Here is a 10,834-nt window from a genome sequence, read left to right as displayed (position 1 = left end):
CGGATGGAAAGTGATGGAATACTGGTTATTTCTGTGTTTACCATTTTCTGCTGATGTGGCTCTTTTCTGATGTGGGATGCTGAACGTAAATACAGTTAGAACCACACAGATGTATGTTACGTAAGGAGGAGCAGCGAGTATTAAAACAGGAAACCATTCCCCGCCGACAGCAGCTGCAAGAGGATATTTAGGTCCTAAATATAATTTCCGTCATCCTTTAATTCAAATTTCCAACTTCCTTCAGCTATTTAAAGTGTGAAAATGTGAACGGTAGTATGGCGGAATGCATGTCCTTGTACATCCTATCAGCCATCAGAATCTCCTTATTTGGCCACATAATTAGAAGAAAAAACGATTGGGCTACCTTTTTAATCTAAATGGGTGTATGAATCAATTAGTCAACTCGGCACTGCACACGCCTGTTGATCAACAATTAATGTTCATCTTGAACTAGATTCTGCAAGAGCCTGCAGGTCTGACTCACTAGCAGCGTTGCGCCTTCATTAGGAGACACTTTGAATATCCCAAACCTGTGCAATATTTTAGTTGCTTTTTTTTATAGCATCTATAAATATTCATACTTTGGCTTTGTGTGCTTCCAATGACAAGTGGCAAAAATCGTAATCCTGAAACACACGTTCACTTCAGCGGGCTTCACAGCTTGTGGTTCCAAACGGTGGAAGAGTTGAGCTGCTTCACTTTTACTTAGATTTTCAGTTTCTAAATTGCTGCTGTTGAACTCTGGGCTGTACGGTGTGTAGGTGTGTGTGTGTGTGTGTGTGTGTGTGTAGTAGAAGGGTGTGTGCGTAGGCGAGCTAGTAGAAGCTTGAAGCCCTGATCAGAGGACCCTTACTAAGTCGATCCGGGCGAAGCTTTGAAGCAGCTTCAGTCTCAGTAAGCATTCCTTAGAAATTATATGTATTCATATATTTTATGTCAGCATATTACAAATATAATATCATCTAGAGTGTTTAGAGGAAAGAGTCTGGTACGCCAAAGATGCTGGTAGTGAAAACTTTGTTTCCCCTGCAGTCGAACCAAAGTGTGCGCGAGTTCCTCTCAGGCAGACATTGGCATTTCTTTTTTACTGCACGAGTGATCATTGTGCATTCAGACATTTACAGGTGACTAACATGGCCGGGAGCCAACGTATGTGTGTGTGTGTGTGTGTGTGTGCACCAACGGTGCATGAAAACCAAAGGTTATGTTGAGAGTTTGTGCCAATGGATCGACGTCCTCCTCTTAACAAAGCTGCTGTTCTATTTGTCCGTAACGTCCAATAGGTTTCACTATTGTAGAGGCAGAGGGGTTAGGAATGTGTAACATACTGCACAGCCGACAACAGACACACACAGACATGGTCCCATCCATGTCTCCTGAGAGACGTACCTCAGCTGGTCCGACGGGTTTCAGGGCTTCAGATCAAGCGGTTATAAGGTGAGCTCCTCCGGGACGAACAGACTGGCTGCACCATTTGATCAAGAAGACAATGGAGCACAAACATCAGCTCCTCAATCTCTGCTTATTGAGCGTAACGTATCGCAATGCATGGTGGCAGGTGCTTCAGATGTGTGTCTGTGTGTGTGTCAACAGACGACAGAGCGCTTGTCCTTTACTGTAATGTGTTCAGAAGAATGATGGAATTCCATGAATGAAAATGAAAATTGTAAACAAATGCAACCGTAGTGGAGACTTGCTTGCACGTGTGAAAACAACATTTCCAACTAGAAAATGCATTTCCTGCTGAAAATGCGTTGGAATGCAAAAAGCTGAAAGCTGCACTGAATATTTAAAAATAGCTGAAAATACAGAAAGTTGAAGGGAATTTGAATACATTTGCTGAATATTTAAAAATAGCTGAAAATACAGAAAGTTGAAGGGAATTTGAGTACATTTGCTGAAAAGATTAGAAAAGCTGAAATGAATTTGAAATTGCTGAAAATACAGAAATGGGAGAAGCTGAAAGGAATTTCAATAGATTTGCTGAAAAAGCAGAAATGAAAACAGCTGAAATAAATTTGAAATATTGCAAAAAAATACAGAAATGAATAGTGAAAAATTGCTGTTGATAGAGGCATAAGAATAGCTGAAATTATTTTAAAGAACTGCTGAAAATACAGGAAGTGGGGAAGCTGAATTTCAATAGATTTTCTAAAAACAGAAGTTGCAGGAGCTTAAATTTGTTTAAAATTGTTTGTAGTAATATTAGTAGTAGTATTAGTTATAATTGTGGTATTAGTAGTACTAGCAGTAATAGTAGGTTTAGTATCAATAGCAGTAGAAACAGCTGTAATACTATTAGCCATAGTCGTATTTGTAATAACATTAGTAGTAGTTGTAGTATTAATAGCAGTAGAAATACTAGTAGTATGGTAGTAGAAGTATCAGTTGTAGTACTAGAAGTACGAGTAATATTCGTAGTGGGAGACAGAATGTTTGTTATTCAAACTAAGAAGTTTTTAATTAATAGGCCTCATCACAAACATTACAGTAAAAATTCCCTCCATGTGGCTTTTATTTTGAAATGATTGGATTGGGTGGGTTGGGGGGGTGTAGATAGAGGGAGGGAGGGTGAGAGGGTGAGGAAGGGAGGGGTGGTGAGGAAGAGATAGAGGGAGAGAGAGAGGAGGAGAAATAGACAGACATACTGACTGACTGAGTGATTAACAGTGAGAAGAGGTCAGGGTGGAGGGGGGAGGGGGGGCGAGTGTCTTTATCATATTGGTCTGTTGACAGAAAGCATAGCTGCGTCATGTGACTCCACTAATCACGTCATTGGAGCAGCTGTGAGTCACACACAGAGATACTGCAGCGTGTTTACGAGTAACCACGGCAACGGCGCACCTATTGCATTGGGTGGGGTGGGGGGGTGTAGATAGAGGGAGGGAGGGTGAGAGGGTGAGGAAGGGAATGGTGGTGAGGAAGAGAGGGAGAGGGGAGGAGAATTAGACTGACTGACTGAGAGTGATTAACAGTAAGTAGAGGTCAGGGGGGAGGTGGGAGGGGGGGCTAGTGTCTTTATCATATTGGTCTGTTGACAGAAAGCATAGCTGCGTCATGTGACTCCACTAATCACGTCATTGGAGCAGCTGTGAGTCACACACAGAGATACTGCAGCGTGTTTACGAGTAACCACGGCAACGGCGCACCTATTGGATTGGGTGGGGTGGGGGGGTGTAGATAGAGGGAGGGAGGGTGAGAGGGTGAGGAAGGGAATGGTGGTGAGGAAGAGAGGGAGAGGGGAGGAGAATTAGACTGACTGACTGACTGAGAGTGATTAACAGTAAGTAGAGGTCAGGGTGGAGGGGGGAGGGGGGCTAGTGTCTTTATCATATTGGTCTGTTGACAGAAAGCATAGCTGCGTCATGTGACTCCACTAATCAGGTCATAGGAGCAGCTGTGAGTCACAGACAGATCCTGCAGCGTGTGAGTGCTCGTAACCACGACAACGACGCACCTGTGCGGCTGCAAAAGTGCAGACACAGGACAGCGAGTTACACAGAATCCACACCTCAAACAAATGAGAACCAGCGCAAAACTATAACAGCTATCTAAAAAATACGGCGTTTGTATGAGACCCAAGACTCTACCGAACGCGTGGATGTGTTTTTATGTCTGTCCGGTAATAAATACGGCTCCTATGGCCGTTGACAAAACGTGTACCTTGTGGATTTTTGTGAGAAATATGTCGGCAGATTTGTATTGGAGCCTATGGGGCTTTTGGCAGAGGTTGTGTCACTCAAACACTCCTTGCGCCAAAACTAAAAAACTCTGGGATTCCATGAACACATTAATCCAATCAGCACAACCATACCCTCATTAATCTGAAGAAATGAAGCCTCTAGAGTGTATACTTTGGCTGCAAGGACAGAAGTTCCATACTTTTTTAACCAGATTTCTGCGCTGCTTCACCCTCTAGCCCGTGAGGTCCCCCTCTAGCAGACGCAATACACACTCATGTAAAAGTCAGAAACGGAGCGAAGAACTAGTGAAACATAATCAGTGATTATGAAAAAAGTACAATAGATATCAAGAAGCAGTTTTTTTCATAAAATAGTTGAGACTTGTGTGAACATTTGAGAGTTGAAATGGTGTCTGTAGCTGAAAGATTCGCGAAGCTGAAAAATCTGAAAGTTGAAGAAGTTTAGGAGGATTTGAAAGCAAACTCCATTTGAAAACCATGTTAAAATATTAATCATTATTGATTTATATAAATTCAAGCATAAGAGGTAGAAAGCTGAAAAGTCATAGCCCTCAAGCCAGAAAGGAGCTGAACATTTTAATATTTGAACGGTTTAAATAGCTGAAAGTGTGAAGGAGTTGAAAGGTGCCGCGGAAGAAATAGAAGAAGAAGCTGAAGAATAAAGATTCGAAGAACAATACTTGGAATGCATCGTTAATGCATTCCAACAATAAAGATTCGAAGAACAATACTTGGAATGCATCGTTAATGCATTCCAACAATAAAGATTAGAAGAACAATACTTGGAATGCTTAAAGCATTCCAACTAATAAAGATTCGAAGAACAATACTTGGAATGCATCGTTAATGCATTCCAACAATAAAGATTAGAAGAACAATACTTGGAATGCTTAAAGCATTCCAACTAATAAGTTGAAGTAAAGATTAGAAGAACAATACTTGGAATGCTTAAAGCATTCCAACTAATAAAGATTCGAAGAACAATACTTGGAATGCATCGTTAATGCATTCCAACAAATAGCTGAAAATACAGAAAGTTGAAGGGAATTTGAGTACATTTGCTGAATATTTGAAAATAGCTGAAAATACAGAAAGTTGAAGGGAATTTGAATACATTTGCTGAAATAAAAGATATTAGAAAAGCTGAAATTAATTTGAAATAGTTGAAAATACAGAAATGGGAGAAGCTGAAAGGAATTTCAATAGATTTGCTGAAAAAGCAGAAATGAAAACAGCTGAAATAAATGTGAAATATTGCAAAACAGAAGTTGCAGGAGCTTAAATGAATTTTAAAAAGTACAGAAATAACAAAAGCTGAGATGAATAAAAAGAGGTTTAAAATTGTTTGTAGTAATGTTAGTTGTAATTTGGGTATTAGTACTAGCAGTAGAAGTCGGTTTAGTATCAATAGCAGTAGAAACAGCTGGAATACTGATACTATTAGCCATAGTAGTATTTTTAATAACATTAGTAGTAGTTGTATTAATAGCAGTAGAAATACTAGTAGTATGGTAGTAGAAGTATCAGTTGTAGTTCTACTAGAAGTACTAGTAATATTCGTAGTGGTTATAGTAGTATTTGAAAGAGCAATGCGTATTTCAACGAAACCACTTCATGGTTAAGGTACAGATAATCATTGAGGCTTTTAGTTTGTAATAATGGAATTGGGTGAGGGGGGGTTGGGAGACAGAATGTTTGTTATTCAAACTAAGAAGTTTTTAATTAATAGGCCTCATCACAAACATTACAGTAAAAATTCCCTCCATGGGGCTTTTATTTTGAAATTATTGGATTGGGTGGGGTGGGGGGGTGTAGATAGAGGGAGGGAGGGTGAGAGGGTGAGGAAGGGAGGGGTGGTGAGGAAGAGATAGAGGGAGAGAGAGAGGAGGAGAAATAGACAGACATACTGACTGACTGAGTGATTAACAGTGAGAAGAGGTCAGGGTGGAGGGGGGAGGGGGGGCCAGTGTCTTTATCATATTGGTCTGTTGACAGAAAGCATAGCTGCGTCATGTGACTCCACTAATCAGGTCATAGGAGCAGCTTTGAGCCACAGACAGAGATCCTGCAGCGTGTGAGCGAGTAACCACGACAACGGCGCACCTAATGGATTGGGTGGGGGGGTGTAGATAGAGGGAGGGAGGGTGAGAGGGTGAGGAAGGGAATGGTGGTGAGGAAGAGATAGAGAGGGAGAGGGGAGGAGAATTAGACAGACTGACTGACTGAGTGATTAACAGTGAGAAGAGGTCAGGGTGGAGGGGGGAGGGGGGCGAGTGTCTTTATCATATTGGTCTGTTGACAGAAAGCATAGCTGCGTCATGTGACTCCACTAATCAGGTCATAGGAGCAGCTGTGAGCCACAGACAGATCCTGCAGCATGTGAGTGCTCGTAACCACGACAACGCCGCACCTGTGCTCATTAACGGCTGCAAAATGCAGAGACATGGCAGCAAGTTACACAGAATCCACACCTCAGACAAATGGGAACCAGCGCAAAACTATAACAGCTATCTAAAAAATACGGCGTTTGTATGAGACCCAAGACTCTACCGAACGCGTGGATGTGTGTTTTATGTCTGTCCGGTAATAAATACGGCTCCTATGGCCGTTTACAAAACGTGTACCTTGTGGATTTTTGTGAGAAATATGTCGGCAGATTTGTATTGGAGCCTATGGGGCTTTTGGCAGAGGTTGTGTCACTCAAACACTCCTTGCGCCAAAACTAAAGAACTCTGGGATTCCATGAACACATTAATCCAATCAGCACAACCATACCCTCATTAATCTGAAGAAATGAAGCCTCTAGAGTGTATACTTTGGCTGCAAGGACAGAAGTTCCATCTTTTTTTAACCAGATTCCTGCGATGCCCCACACTCTAGCCCTGGAGCTCTCCACTCTAGCAGACGCAATACACACTCATGTAAAAGTCAGAAACGGAGCGAAGAACTAGTGAAACATAATCAGTGATTATGAAAAAAGTACAATAGATATCAAGAAGCAGTTTTTTTCATAAAATAGTTAAGACTTGTGTCAACATTTGAAAGTTTAAATGGTGTCTGTAGCTGAAAGATTTGCGAAGCTGAAAAATCTGAAAGTTGAAGAAGTTTAGGAGGATTTGAATACAAACTCCATTTGAAAACCATGTTAAAATATTAATGATTATTGATTTATATAAATTCAAGCATAAGAGGTAGAAAGCTGAAAAGTCATAGCCCTCAAGCCAGAAAGGAGCTGAACATTTTAATATTTGAACGGTTTTAATAGCTGAAAGTGTGAAGGAGTTGAAAGGTGCCGCGGAAGAAATAGAAGAAGTTGAAATAAAGATTCGAAGAACAATACTTGGAATGCATCGTTAATGCATTCCAACAATAATCTCTGACGACTGTAGGAGATTTATTCTCTCATTTAACCGTAATCATTAAACTATGGTCTCCTGAAGCTCAGCCAGCGTTAACATGTAAAAACCATGGACAGAAAGCGGGAGGAGCTGTAAACACTTCATCGGGCTCATTTCACTGCTCAGTCAAACTCCAGAATGAGTCTTCTGATATAACCTAGTTAGATAAAGCCTTTACTCAAGCAAGTGTCCATTGATGAATACCAATTACAGGCGTCTATTCGGGCAATGCTTGTGTGTGTGTGTGTGTGTGTCCGTGTTCTATTATTAGTTCAGGTCTCAATGGACCACATCCTAATATAAAGCCTTTATACTCCTGGGAGGCGGAAAAATGTAATTACAAATTAAAATCCCCGGATGAGGCATTGTGTGGCGGGTTGTGTATGTCGGTCAACTTGCCGTGATGTTTGGGCCGCCGTGTGCGCGCCTGCATTCACGCGCAAACACACACTCGCAGTAGCTGGATGTGTGTGTGGTGAGGTTTATCTCCCTTGCATTGGCTTAGAGTAAATGCTGGATTTTGAGTCATCGGCTGTCAACCCTCCCTCTCGTTATCTCCTCACACAGTTTATGTGTTTAGCGTGACAGAGCTAATGAGCGAGTCTGATGCTTCTGATGCTGCAGGACTGAACCCGTTTGACTCGCTATCCACGCACAACAACACGCGGGAGAGGATCTGACAGACTGACGCAGAGGCATTTAGAGCTCCACATGTTTTGGACCAGAGTGGATGTGCTGACTTCACAACACTCCTTGAGGTGACGGGCTTTTAGTTGTTGATATGAGATGTGACGCAGGGAAATGTTTGCTCTGGTTCCACGTAGTTTGCCTGCAGAATAATTTAAATCTCTCCCTGTGTTTGTTCCCTCATGCATTAACATAGCAGAGAACATGTGAGGTCATGCGTTGGCTGCAGCTTTAATGAGGGAAGCTGAAGTGAGACATTGCACCAAAACAGGAAGTTGTTCATGAGTAAGAAAAGTACAAAATGCCACCTACAGTGTGTAACAAGATGACTCCAGCATGACCTTTACGTTAAGGGAATTGTCCATGTTGATCACTGAATGGTTTCTATGTCCCTCACTTGTCAGGCACAGCGAGCACAATGGCTTCATGTCATCTATAAAACAACCCGTGATATTGGTGGGTTACAAAGATTAGGATCATCTTCATTTACAGAAAAGCAGTTCAAATGTTTGTTTGTCCAATTTGGTTTTAACCATATGAAGAACGCATGGAAAACGAACCTGCATGGATGTCGATGTTAGTCAGTTCTTTGCCTTAACTATCATTATACTTCATTCATAACCCCAGTACTGTGGGTTATGTGGGTAAGTGTTCTTTAAAGCGTATCAAGAATCAACACAATTGTTTCCTGAACTGCACACGCTAAGTGACACAGATATCTATTTTTCCATCATCCAGTCCAGAGTGTCCCTACATGCCCTGACAACACTGAACGCACAATAAAAAAAGGTGTTGGGTGAGACGCGGTGACGCAGAGGGACGCAGAGTCATCAGTCCGTTAGGTGAATGATTAGCGACGTTCCTCTCAGGGTTTTGGCCCGAGCGCACTCAGACAACTCGAAAAGCAAAGACAAAGAGGGCAGCAGAGCCCACGGGGCCTAAATCAGAGAGCAGGACTACCACCCACAACATGACGCAAACAAACAAACACCATTATTGTATGTGGAAACGGAAAAGCCCCCAAAATATCTGTTTTTAAAGAAGCAAATTGTGCATGTGTTTATATTATAGTTAGACGCGAGGCGAGTGAAGCGAAGAGTCGCAGCATTGTCTTCATGTGTGTGTGTGTGTGTGTGTGTGTCTGCGCTGCCCCCCCCGGACCTCCCTGTCAGGAGTGACCTTTACCAAATAAAATCAGATGCAAATATCCAGCTTCATTTGGGGCCCGTTTGGGCTCCACGCGCAGCGACTTGTAAAAGTCAACGAGGTCCGCGCAGACATCCAATGAGAATAGCTGTCAGTCTTCTCAGCCGGCTTTGATCAGCCATCTGAAGGGCCTCGGCCTCCAGCCCGCGCTCTCCTCAGCGGACACAAATCGGCCCTGACACCGACTCGCTCGTCACTGGTAGCGTTTCTAAGGAGAACTGTAATGAATCTCATTTCCCCAAAAGCGTCTCCTCCTGTTTCTCTCCCGTTGCTCGACGCTTTCAACGTGCGACTAACTTTTATTTACCGATGAACGATAATTTAATGATTTCAACGATGAGACCTTTGTCTATTAACTGTACTGTCATTTTGTCGACTTTAACGACCTTTGTTTAGCAGCTTTAATGCGGTCGTCCTCTTCTTGTGGTGCAGCCAGGAAGTAAACATCTGTGGCCAGGTGACCACTTACACCAGATGTGGGACGCTGCGAGGAACTCAGAGGGTTCGCCCTGTGAAAGCTGCTTAGCCAGATCCGATGGATTTATTGCAGTCCAACGTATTTGAAGAAGCAGGACTGTGAGTACCAACAAACAAAGCGAACCTGGTGACATTAATGTTTTCCCCAAAGCTTAATGAACCAAGCTTAACTAAACTAAACTAACAGTGGCACGTCCTTTTTGGTACCGCACTATTTCTCGTGAATTTATGCATATATGAACATGATTGTTATGCGTACTTGAAGTCGGTCAGACATAGGGGTTATTTCATACCGTCAATTCCCTCCAGATTTCTTTCATAATTTTAGAAGTACAAGAAGAGAAAAAACAGGGTAAAGAAAAATACATCAAAACACATTTTGATGAGCTGTGAGGATTCAACGGCCAGAGGAGTGTTACTTACTCAGCTTACTTACAGTTCTCCTGCACATATATTGTTATCGCACACAGCATGCAGGGAACATATCCAATGGCTAATTGAGCTGTAGGTCTGCATGTGTGTGTGTGTGTGAGACGGACAGATTAACAACTTAACTGCTGCTCAAACCAGTTTTCCAACATTAACAAACTGATGATTCATGCATTTCACAAGTGAAAAATGTCAACCTTACAACATGAGACATAAAATCTATTCACAAAGTCAAGCCATCGATTTCTGCTCAGCCGGAGACTTTTCTAACCTGTAGCTGTGAAAGGTCAAAGTGTCAACGATCGCAATTACTTGAGCCAATAACGGGGCAGAACAATGTTGTTTCTTCTGAGGACAGCACAGGATGGTGGAGCCGTATTAAAATGTTATCTTGGATCAGCCATGAAAAAATAAATATATTATCTAAATGTGCCAATAGTTTGGAGGCCCCTGCGAGGACAGAGGCAAAAAGAACACAAAAAACGCACATGAATGCGTCTCGTGGGGGGAAGTCGAGAAACGCCGCAGAATGAGAGAGAAAAATCTGGAGCACATTGTGATGAGTGAAAAAGTGAAGAAGCAGGAAACTTAGAACCTTCAGAAACTCCAGCCAAGAGATGAATGCTCCTGTCTAAAACTCAAAACATAACGCCTGCAGAAATATATTCACGCCCTGTGTGTCAGTGTGTGTGTGTGAAAGTATTATTTTTAAACAGAAGTTCACACCCCCCAGAAACCAGGCAACAGGCCTCATGTCAGGGACCAGGTTCCTCCTGCACTCTAATGACAAAACAGAGCATTTGTTCCTCACTAAATAAATGTGTTCCAGTTCTACAAATAGTGAAAAGTTCGGCAGTGGAAATTGAGATACTTTATATTAGTTTCAGTTGTAGTCAGACTTTGAATGGACTTATTCTGAATGGAGCCTCAAGAG

Source organism: Gasterosteus aculeatus, chromosome 5 (assembly GCF_964276395.1).
Source record: "Gasterosteus aculeatus chromosome 5, fGasAcu3.hap1.1, whole genome shotgun sequence".
In the NCBI taxonomy this organism is placed as follows: Eukaryota; Metazoa; Chordata; class Actinopteri; order Perciformes; family Gasterosteidae; genus Gasterosteus; species Gasterosteus aculeatus.
Note: the sequence above shows the minus strand (reverse complement) of the source record.